At 39.9% G+C, this 12403-nt stretch overlaps 1 protein-coding gene across 3 annotated transcripts in view; it reads right to left on the reverse strand.

Moving 5' to 3' along the window:
- LOC124789590 (cyclic GMP-AMP synthase-like receptor) overlaps nt 1-11890 on the reverse strand; it is a 349572-nt gene extending 337682 nt beyond the window's left edge. For 2 of the 3 annotated variants that reach the window (XM_047256999.1, XM_047256998.1), the window contains exon 1: nt 11799-11890. The gene's annotated coding sequence lies outside the window, so the exon portion shown is untranslated. The remainder of the gene's footprint in view (nt 1-11798) is intronic. The other variant, XM_047257000.1, reaches the window with a different exon arrangement.
- Between the last annotated feature and the right edge of the window lie 513 nt (nt 11891-12403).

Raw genomic sequence — 12403 nt, forward strand, 5'->3', positions numbered from 1 at the left:
TCATATTGTGACTAGAGTAATCTAATTTTCTTATTTAAAGTATTGTCATGATGTAACTCTGATGTGCGAAATGCTGCATGTGTGAAACACTGGTCCGATGTCAGAGAGGGCCTGATGGCCCTAATCTGATCAGGTTAAATAAATAAATAAATTATCCTCCTGAAAGTGACGGACAACGAAAAGTTTTATGTAGCAGTTCAGTTCAAGGCACTGTCGAGTTATGCCATTACAGAAATCGTAAGAAATAGTCCAACAAAAACCTTCAAGTGAAATTTCTTTTCTTTTCATTACATTGTTTTTTTTAAAAAATGCTCACTGTAAACAAAGTGGTCAACCATTTACATTGTTTTAACAGTAACAAATAGAAAATACTGAATTAATTTTAATGTCATATCTTAGTATACGGCCTGACCAGACACATTTCTTACAGAAATGAATGGGTAAAGGATGGAAAGATGTTGCTTGGAAAGTGTTCTTTCCAGTCAGCCAAATTTGTGAAGAACTCATACAGTACATGGCCTTTATCGACTATGAGAAAACCTTTGATAAAGTTAACAGAGTTAGAAAATACAAGTACAAAAGGAAATCTGTATGCGAGAACCATCTCTCAAGGAGTGAGAAAAGAGCCACCTTTATCACACACATTTTCAGTAGAAACACTGTACCCTACTGCTGTCTGCTTGTGTGGAATTCCAACTGCAATGCTATCTCGTGGCGAATTGCGGCGTTGCAATCCTTGAAGTTTCAACAACAGCCATGTAGAAGGTCAAAGCGCTAGCATCGCTGCATCCTGGGTGCAAATGTAACAATCAGCATCTGACTGACACGCGTCGGAAAATGGTCGTGGAACAGTGAGGCAAAATCAAGTTTCTAATTAAGTTGAAACGATTGATATGACGGAAAGTGTTTACGATAGTGATTCTTTAAATCATGCAAAAGTTTTTCGATGGTATTCGCTTTTTCGTGACGGCAAGGAGGACATTAAGGATGAACCATGAGCATCAAAGCTGCGAACAAGTCACATGGACGAAAATGTCCAAAAAATCGCAGAAATAATTGCATCAGACAATTTTTTTTCACAACTCATCGAGTTTGTACCACACGTATATTCAGGGCATGAAAAACATGGCGGAGTCCAACACTGCTAAGACCTGTTACATGCTACCCAAAGTGATACTGATTTCATGAAATCGATTGTAACTGGCGGCGAGACGTTGTGTTTTCAATACGAGCCTCTTACAAGGCAGCAGAGTACAGTGTTGTCGAGTCCATTGAGTCCATGGAAGCCAAAACCAAGGAAACTGCAATAGAAGAAGGAATAGGCTACACTGCTAACAGTTTTCTTTGAATCCAAAGAAATTATTCACAAGGACTTTGTACGAGAAGGGCAACTCACTAATTCTGGGATAAATAAAGTAACTAGCAGCAGGAAAGGCAGTTTGATTTGCAAAACAAGTAGTTATATGCTTGCTGTGGCGGATGGCCACACAAACAAACGTGTAATTCTGAGTATTATTTCGTATCCTCCATTGCTTGTGGGTGAGAATTGATCAGATTTGTACCAAATACCAAGAGGTAGGTTCCTGGTTTGTCCTCCTCGTCATTGACCCAGACCACAAAGACTATGCATAAGTTTTGACAGAAAACGGATTGTAGTCCTGAATCACCCCCCTCCCCCCCCCCCCCCCTCCCCCCGTCATATTCGCCGGATTTGGCCTCAGCTGATTTCTGATTGTTCGCCAAAATTGATGTTGGCGCAATGTTACAACGCTGTTATGGGTATGCAAGAAAATTGCACTACAGTACTAAATGCAGTTCCAAAAAAGGACTAAAATAATTGTTTCAAAACACTTTTCAAGCAATTTCAGCTCTGTATCGATCAGGGAGAGTCTATTTTGAATAAATACAGTGATTTTCTGGACATTATCCCTGACTTCTATTTCTCACAGCCACAGCCATAACAGAACTGGGACACACTGTGTACATCGCTGATGTCTTAAATACATGGTAAAACAAAGTAGTGCGCCATTATAAGCCCAATAATAATATTATGAATGCTCTCTAGTTTGGAGATGATCAAACTATCTTAGGAGACTCCGAAGACAAATTACAGAGAGCAGTTTGGTCCTTACACAAAGTAACAAATGATTATAGTATGATAAGATTTAAAGACAGAACAAATATAATGGCACTCCATAGTCAGGACTATTTATGATCAAAAATAATAATTTACAATTAACCACGAGTAGAAATAAAGTTTCAAATTTCTGGGAAGTGAGGTCTCATATATTATGTCCAGTGATCACGAATTCAAATTGCAAAACTTTCAGCTGTTGGTAGGTACAGTAAATCACACATTCCTCAAAAAAATTGAAAAGAGACAGTAACTGCACTCTTTAATATGATGGCTGTACCAGAACTAATGTCTGGTCAGTGACTTGGATACTAACTGCTAATCAATGGAGTAGGATTGAAGCTCCAGAGATGAGACTCTTAAGATCACTAGCTGATTGCAAACTCAAAGGTCAGGAAAATGAAATGAATTTAGAAACGAACTGAGTGTCAAACGTATACTTCAGAATATAGAGGGGTACACAAAGAAATGGCACGAACATATTCAATGCATGTCAGATGGATGAATACCTACATTAACATACAAATTACGTCTCACGGGAGAAGAAATGTTGAGCGTGCTAAGAAATGGAAAGATCAGTTGAGTTGTACTGTATCTGAAATTAGAGTGACAAGATGTCCTAAATTAGAACTGTATATGATGATGTTAATTATGGCAATCTCAATATCACCATCTAGAGTCAGTTTGTAGGCAAGCCTCGTAAACAACTTGCAGCCCATTCACCTTAATACAATGCACCAATATCTGTACCCAACGCTAATCTCCAGCTTAACTGTATGTGTTAAATTCAGACAAATCGATAGTCTACACAAAACTGCACATCATTCTTGAGAAGTACCAGAACTTCTATAAAAAACTGTACTGATGAAGCAAGACCGCAGAACAGTCACAATGTACACTCACATAAAACCTGGTTGCTAGCTGGCTGCAGCAGAGGCTAAGTCCAAGCCATTCACTTGACATGCAAATAAAACTGGCCACCCCTCAGAACTGTTGAATCCTGCCATCTGCACCATCTGGCAGCATTGTAGATTGAGGAAGCATCTGGCAGCACTGTAGATTGTGGAAGTGACTGGAGGAGATGTCTTCTGTTTGAGCTGCTACAGTACTGAAACTGCTCGTGGTCGAGAGGTAAACGTTATGCAATGTAGATGTTGAGCTGCGAGTTTAAGTTTCCTCCTTCGTTTATTATTTAAACCAGATTTCGGTTGTCTGCTAAAGGTATCAGTCTGATGGAACCTCAAAGATATTATGCTTCACTTTTGAACCCACCAGTGGATCAGAAGAGATTCTCTCAGGTTTCGAGCGGCTATCAGAAGTGGTAAAGGCTGCCAGTCTTGCTTGCAAGATGAAAGCAGAGCTGACCATTTGCAGCATAGTCGACAGGACCGATTGCGGACCTCTGATACAGAGCCGAGTGGAGGGCCTGAATCAGAGGCTCAGACGGTTTTGCGACCGTGTAGGCTGCAGATTCCTCGACATGCACCAAAGGGTGGTTGGGTTTCGGGTTCCGCTGAATAGGTCAGGTGTCTACTATACGCAGAAGGCGGCTACACGGGTAGCAGGGGCTGTGTGGCGTGGACTGGGTGGTTTTTTTATGTTAGAGGGTCTCGGGAAAACACAAGATGGGCTTCAGTCACAAAGAGTGCAGGCTGAACACAGGAAGAACATAGATACAGGAACCATTTGTATAACAGTTGTAAATTGTCGTAGCTGTGTTGGGAAAGTACCAGAGCTCCAAGCACTAATAGAAAGCACTGATGCTCAAATCTTTATAGGCACTGAAAGCTGGCTGAAGCCGGATTTAAGTTCAGCCGAAATTTTTGCGAAGAACCTAACGGTGTTCCGAAAAGATAGGCTAAACACGGTTGGCGGTGGCGTTTTTGTTGCTGTTAGAAGTAGTTTAACTTGTCGCGAAATTGAAGCAGATACTTCCTGTGAGTGTGTATGGGCAGAGGTTATTGTTGGTAACCAGAACAAAATAATAATTGGATCCTTTTACCGACCTCCCGGTTCAGATGATACAGTTCCTGAAAGGTTCAAAGAAAACTTGAGTTTGATTTCAAACACGTACCCGATTCATACGATAATAGTTGGTGGTGACTTTAATTTACCCTCGATATGTTGGCGAAAATACATGTTTAATTCCGGAGGTACGCATAAAATATCATCCGAAGTTGTGCTAAACGCATTCTCTGAAAATTATTTCGATCAGTAAGTTCATGAGCCCACGCGAATAGTAAACGGTTGTGAAAACACACTTGACCTCTTAGCAACGAATAATCCTGAGTTAGTAACCTACTAACCAGCATCAAAAGGTTTATACCACATAAACTAACAAACAACGGAGCTGGTCCTCCTAGGTACACAAAACGGGCTGGAAACAACGAAACAAACATGCCAAATTTAAATAGACGCAAAATCCCCAAGATTGGCGATCCTTTACAGAAGCTCGAAACTTGGCGCGGAGTTCAATGCGAGACGCCTATAACAGTTTCTACAACGAAACTTTGTCTCGAAACCTGGTAGAAAATCCAAAGAGATTCTGGTCGTATGTGAAATATGTTAGCGGCAAGAAACAATCAGTGCCTTCTCTGCGCGATAACAATGGATATACTGTCGAAGACAGTGCTGACAAAGCAAATTTAGTAAACATAGCCTTCCGAAATGCCTTCACAAAAGGAGACGAAGTAAATATTTCAGAATTCGAATCGAGAACAGCTGCCAACATGAGCAACGTAGAAGTAAATATCCTCGGAGTAGTGAAGCAACTCAAATCACTTAATAAAAGCAAGTCTTCTGGTCCAGACTGTATACCAATTAGGTTCCTTTCGGAGTATGCTGATGCATTAGCTCCATACCTAACAATCATATACAACCGTTCGCTCGACGAAAGATCCGTACCCAAAGACTGGAAAGTTGCACAGGTCACACCAATATTCACAAAAGGTAGTAGGAGTAATCCACTAAATTACATGCCCATATCGTTAACGTCGATATGCAGCATGATTTTAGAACATATATTGTGTTCGAACATTATGAATTACCTCGAACGAAACGGTCTATTGACAAACAGTGAACATGGATTTAGAAAACATCGTTCCTGTGAAAAACAACTAGCTCTTTATTCACATGAAGTGCTGAGTGCTATTGGCAAGGGATTTCAGATCGATTCCGTATTCCTGGATTTCCGGAAGGCTTTTGACACTGTTCCATTCAAGCGGCTTATAGTGAAATTGCGTACTTATGGAATATCGTCTCAATTATGTGACTGGATTTGTGATTTCTTGTTATAGAGGTCACAGTTCGTAATAATTAATGGAAAGCCATCGAATAAAACAGAAGTGATTTCAGGCGTTCCCCAAGGTAGTGTTACAGGCACTTTGCTATTCTTTATCTATATGAACGATGTGGGAGACAATCTGAGCAGGGCCGTCTTCGGTTGTTTGCAGATGACGCTGTCGTTTATCGACTAATAAAGTCATCAGAAGATCAAAACAAACTGCAAAACGATTTAGAAAAAATATCTGAATGGTGCGAAAAGTGGCAGTTGACCCTAAATAACGAAAAGTTTGAGGTCATCCACATGAGTGCTAAAAGGAACTCGTTAAACTTCGGTTACACGATAAATCAGTCTAACCTAGAAGTTGTAAATTCAATTAAATACCTAGGTATTACAATTACGAACAACTTAAATTGGAAGGAACACATAGAAAATGTTGTGGGGAAGGCTAACCAAAGGCTGCGTTTTATTAGCAGGACACTTAGAAAATGTAACAGACCTACTAAGGACTGACTGCCTACACTACGCTTGTCCGTCCTCTTTTAGAATACTGCTGGCGGTGTGGGATCCTTACCAGGTAGAACTGACGGAGTACATCGAAAAAGTTCAAAGAAGGGCAGCACGTCTTGTATTATCGCGAAATATGGGAGAGAGTGTCACAGAATGATACAGGATTTGGGCTGGAAATCATTAAAAGAAAGGCGTTTTTCGTTGCTACGGAATCTTCTCAAGAAATTCCAATCACCAACTTTCTCCCGGAATGCGAAAATAGTTTGCTGACACCGAATTACATAGAGAGGAACGATCACAAAGATAAAATAAGGGAAATCAGAGCTCGTACGGAAAGATATAGGTATTCATTCTTTCCGCGCGCTATACGAGATTGGAATAATAGAGAAGGTGGTTCGATGAACTCTCTGCCAGGCACTTAAATGTGATTTGCATAGTATCCATGTAGATGTAGTAATAGCAAAACATTCCAGAAACGTTTCTGCAATAGAACATGTGGCTGCGTCAGAATCAGAGTAGTTCGTGCTCGAGAGTTTCCTTGCCTTATAACTGATTGTAGTTTGATTTTTCTCATGAATTAACTCCCATAAACCGAGTCTATACTGTGCAGTTACATAACATGTTTAGGTGGCTATGAGTGTAACTGTGAATTGTAATTTTCTTATTTTAACTTCTAGTATTTGTCTTGTAGTTGCGAATTGGATTTTGCATACTTACATCTTATGGACACAGTTTAAATGTTACAAAATAGAGATTCTAGAGGAAAAGGTCTCACATTTACGACAAGTTGTTCGCTTTAGGTTTAATACAGGGGTGATGTCAGTAGAGGCAGCTTGAAATATTTGTATCATGTAGGAGTGAAAGCTTTGAAGGAATGACAACAGAAAAGGTTGTCCTTATTTCAAGAAAGTCCGTTCTGCCGTGAATGCTTTTCCAGTGAGTCTCAATAGCTGGCATATATGATGAATTACGACCATTTAACCTATGTGCGACATTGCATTCGAAAGGTAAGATTCACTATTGGATGTAGAAGTAGCCTTCTGCATGCTCCAATTCAAAGTAATGAAAATTAAAGAGATGACTGATACTTTATTTTCGCTTGAACATCATCAGTTCGCTCACTGCACGTTCTTGTGCAATACTGTTACAGGCGACGAGCTGTGAGGCCTTTGTGTTAAGTTGCCAAGAAGAAATTAATGAATAAGACCTAATAAAAGACTTATACTCAAACAAAGGGCAGTGTGAATATAATATTTGGCATCTGGTGGGGCAAATAGGGTGTTGTGCATTACGAACTCCTTCCCTGGGCTGCACACTTCGGAGCTAACATTTGTTGATAATAGCTGAGACATCTTTCAGTCACTGTGCAAGAAAAACGACAAATAAGTGTTGCTATTACGTGATAAGACACTATGCTCATTTCACAACCAGAATTATCCAGGGGTTTGTTTGGGATGTCATGACTCATGCACTTATTCTTCTGATCTTTCACTCTCAAATGTTTATTTTTATCCAACAACCACCAGGAAAATACCTTCCCAGACGAAAACGCATGTCAAACCTGGATTGATGATATCTTTAATCCCAAAAGAGTAGATTCCATAGGTGTGGAGTCAGTAAACTGCCTAAACATTATTACTGTTTCAGTTGATTTCTGATAATATATGGCTGATAACTGATTTCTGTTTTTCAGTAAACTATTAGAAAAACATTATTAAAATATGCATTGTACTAATACAAATTAATTAGAGCTTATCACAATAATCTTATGAAGTAGGTCTAATTTAATAAAAAAAATTAGTATCTGTAGTACAAGTGTGCCTAAATCGGCACAAACTATTATCCATGCAGTATTATGTATTTTGGACTTTGAAATGGCCTGTATTTACATCCTGTGGTATGTCATATTCAAGTAGTATGGAAATGTGGCAGTTGGGGGTGGATGCATAAAGAAACCTAGTCAACAAATTATTCAGTCCCACTGAAATTAGGCATTCACAAAAAGTAAAAATTATGCAGTCATAAGCAGAAAATGGCATTCTCAAATGTCCAGTAAAATGTAAACACATACTCCGCCCACAGACCCTAGTGGGCCCCTAGGTGCCGACCGGCCGTATGTCATCCTCTGCCAATGGCATCATAGAATGCGTTGTGGAGAGAGTCGAGTCAGCACATAGCTCTCCCGCCACTGTCAGTTTTTGTGACCTGGAGCTGCTTCTGCTCGATCCAGGAGCTCCTCAGTTGGCATCACAAGACTGAGTGCACTACTTTCCAATTCTCTCACCAAGGACAAATCAATAGCAGCACTGGGAATCAAACCCGGCTCCTTTGCACGGCAGTCAGCCACGCTGACCACTCTGCTACGGAGGTAAGTTTGCACCTGTCCACTGTGGGGTATTAGAAGTAACCAGAGGAAGCGATTTCCTTACCGATTCTCGGTTCAAAATGGTTCAAATGGCTCTGAGCACTATGGGACTCAACTGCTGAGGTCATTAGTCCCCTAGAACTTAGAACTAGTTAAACCTAACTAACCTAAGGACATCACAAACATCCATGCCCGAGGCAGGATGCGAACCTGCGACCGTGGCGGTCTTGCGGTTCCAGACTGCAGCGCCTTTAACCGCACGGCCACTTCGGCCGGCACCGATTCTCGATCTGGCTGCTTGTAGCTCCCTCACAGAACCGGTAAAAAGCTGGCCTCCATCAAGTTTGGAACAAACAGCCAATGCAGCCTTTAATCCTACCATTACCAACAAATTTCTATAAATGCGAACTATGTATTACAACGGGTGATGGGTGTGTGGTACCTTATGCCCATCACAAAAGAATTTGAAAGAAATTCGTTAATTGCTGGTAACTTTTGTTAACTGTATACTTTTTAAACAGGTAACGATACATAATAAGTGTCCAGAACCTGAAAATACGCTTTAGCACAATCTTAGCAATACCAACGCATTTTCCGTAATGCCTGTACCGTGTAGAGAGGTACTTTATGACCAATAGAAAAAAATTAAAAAACGCAAATTTCGTTAACTGTCGTTGACTTTTATTCACAATTCACAACATACTTCTTATAGATATGTTGTTTTTGTGGTCTTCAGTCCAAAGACTAGTTTGGTGCAGGTCTCCATGTTAGTCTGAGCCTCTTCGTTGCCGAATAACAATTGCAACCAACATTCTTCTGAATATACTTACTTTATTCATCTTTTGGTCTCCATACGCGTCTTTTACCCCTCCTCCCCTCCCCAGCACTTCCTTCCAATACTAAAGTTTTGATCCTTTGATGTCTCAGAACGTGTTCTATCAACTGATCCCTTCTTTTGGTCATGTTGTGCCACAAATGTCTTATCTCCCCAATTGTATTCACCACTTCCGCATTAGTTACATGATCGACCGATCTAATCTTCAGTATTCATCTGTACCACGAATTTCATAAGCTCCTATGGTCCTTTTATCTAATCTGTTTATCGTCCATGTTTTGCTTACATACGTGGGTACACTCCTGACAAGCACCTTCAGCAAAGACTTCCTAACAGTTAAATCTATACTGGATGTTAACAAATTTATCTTCTTCAGAAATGCTTTTCTTTCCATTGTCACTCTATATTTTACATCCTCTCTGCTTCAGTTATTTTGCTGCCCAAATAGCAAAAGTCATTTACTATTTTAAGTGTCTCGTTTCCTCGTGCGTTCCTACATTTCTCTGGAATCCAAACTATCTTCCCTGAGGTCAGCTGTCAGCAACTGCTTCCTTTGATATTGGAATTACTACATCCTTATTGAAGTTCGATGGTATTTCGCCTGTCTCATACATCTTGCACATGGAAGAGTTTGTCGTTGCTGGCTCTCCCAAGGCTATCAGTAGTTCTGACAGAATGTTGTCTATTCCTGGGGCCTTTTTTTGACTTGGATCTTTCTTCTCACAGTACCATTCTCCCATCTCATCTTCATCTACGTCCACTCCCGTTCTATAATATTGCTTTGAACTTCATCTCCCATTTATAGCCCCTCTTTATATTCCTTCCAGATTTAAGCTTTCCCGTATTTGCATAGGACTGGTTTTCCATCTGAGCTCTTCTTATTCATACAGCTGCTTCTCTTTTCCCCAAAGGCCTCTTTGATTTTCCTGTAGGCGGTATTTATCTTTCCTCTAGCGAAATATGCCTCTCAGTCCTCACATTTCCCCACTACCCATTCCTGATAAGGCGTTTTGCACTTCCTGCCAATCTCATTTTTTAAACATTTGTGTTCCCTTTCGTCTGGTTCATTTACAGCATTTTTAAATTTTTTCCTTTCATCAATTACATTCACTATCGAAGGATTTCTACTGGGCTTTGCCTTTTTACCTATTTGATCCTCTGCTGCCTCACTATTTCACTCTTGAAGCTACCCATTTTTCTTTCACTGTATTCCTTTCCACTGTTAAGATATATGTGTAAGTTGGGTTCTGAACCTTAAAATTTGAGTATAACATTTGTTGTGAAAAGTGGCATTCGCTACTAAGACTTAAATTTGTGGGAAAAGTTTTACTGAAAAATTTAAAACAAATAGAGAATATAGTACAAGAAATCATTAAATAATGTAAATGTTTTTTATCTTTAAAATATAAAACACAAAGCTAAACTGTAATAGTCTCGAAAGGTGGGCATAAAGTATCCGCCCCACCTTGGTATTGTGCCAGTGAATTTACAGAACGACCCAGTTTATAGTCTCAGTTCCGATTAGAGGCGTTACTTTGAAACTGAAGCATTCAGGTACTGATGTTATCTCCTGGATTCCACTCTGTTTGCAAATTTTCATCGTTATTCGTAAGCTTCTATGTCCTAAGAAACGAAAGATATTAAGATCAGTCTCTTTACAACAAATCCAAAAACTTATCTTCTTTTTACTATTTTCTGTCTGCTGTATTGTAAGTCGTTACTTTTGCTCATTATTCAATCTTCGCCAGTATTTTTTTTTTTTTTTTTCATCGTATCCTAAATGTATTTTAGTACAGATTATTCTCGTGGGTTTATTCCAATTTAATCAAAAACACCAGCGATGTGAAATAAAATTAATTCTGTACTTGTATACGAGGATTTTTCTTTTTAAGTATTGCTCATCGTTTCCTGTGACAGTGATTTCCTTTTCTGCTTGCCTAGTCCGTTTAATGATTGAAAATTCTGATTCGCGTTGCTTCTTTCGCCACCTCACTTTCTCCGACAACAAATACTACTGGCAGGTAGGAGAATCATTGCGTAGTGGCACTCCTCAAAACTTTCCTCATTCGTAATGGAGGAATGGGTCATGTACATTCGATGTAAAAAGACGTTTGCTCATCTGTAAGGTAACTGTGGGAGTAAGAACTTTCTTTTCACGCATTTTCTGATGCCATTGGATACGATTGGATATTTATAATTTCCGACAGACTCTGTAGTCTCCAACACTCTCTTTACAAACAGTATACTGTTAGTCATAAATGACTAAAAACGCAGTACCTTTAGAGAAAAGATGAACAACATAATCGTGAAATTTGGGAATATTTTGGTGTATATACTATGAAAAATAGGTCAGGGGGAGACATGCAATGTTATACTTAGTTATTTCGATCCGTAACTAGCCGGTCTCCACGCATGCTGTACTAGGACTGAAATAATAACACAGTTAAACAATAAAATCGCGAAGTTGCCACTCTAGGACGAACAGAAGCATTAGCACAGCACTTCTAAGCGAAATGAAATATTAACATCGACATGAAACACGCCGTGAGTATATGTTTTCTGCTCTTCCTTGTCTTTCTCATTGGTGCTACAGAATACCCCTTTCATTCGAGATGATGGGCTGATAGGCAAAAACGACTGTAGAACGATCAACACACAAGTGCGTACTTACCGCTCTTAACACAGGCAAGGCACGTTTCTCACGATAACCCGGTGCTGCTGACGTGTTCGTTCTTCCCCTCTAGCGGCGCGCTACTGCTCAGCGACTGTGTCATAGACGTCGAGGAAGCAGGTTTTTTTCGCAACCGCCAGTGCAGCCAACCCAGACAGCTTATCCAGTGCAGCGATATCAGCATCTAAGGCATGACAAAACAACTACGTCTTATCGCTTCAGTGTCGCTAAAGGAATGAAATCTATTTTGACAATTAAATAACCTGAAGCTTTTGTGCATAATGATGCACACATCGTCGGCTCCAGGTAATTTAGCGCCTAGGATAGGCCTATGTAGGGTATCTTACCCTCCATCTCTCAGCCTTCAGTCGCTGTAAACTCTGTAATAGTATTGCATTGTTTAGGAAGACGCAACAACAGTTTTATGCAGATGTGTCAAAAATGGGTAGTAAGTAATTGTATGAAGCTTTAACTACGGTATATTAAAAGCGGAACAGCAGAAGTACAGCAAATTAACGAAGTGTCAGAGTGATGGATAGTCAAAAAACAGCAGTAATAAGGAATGATGACTAACAACTATGTGACAGTACAACTGCTTTACCACA

This window comes from Schistocerca piceifrons, chromosome 3 (assembly GCF_021461385.2).
Source record: "Schistocerca piceifrons isolate TAMUIC-IGC-003096 chromosome 3, iqSchPice1.1, whole genome shotgun sequence".
Taxonomy (NCBI): domain Eukaryota; kingdom Metazoa; phylum Arthropoda; class Insecta; order Orthoptera; family Acrididae; genus Schistocerca; species Schistocerca piceifrons.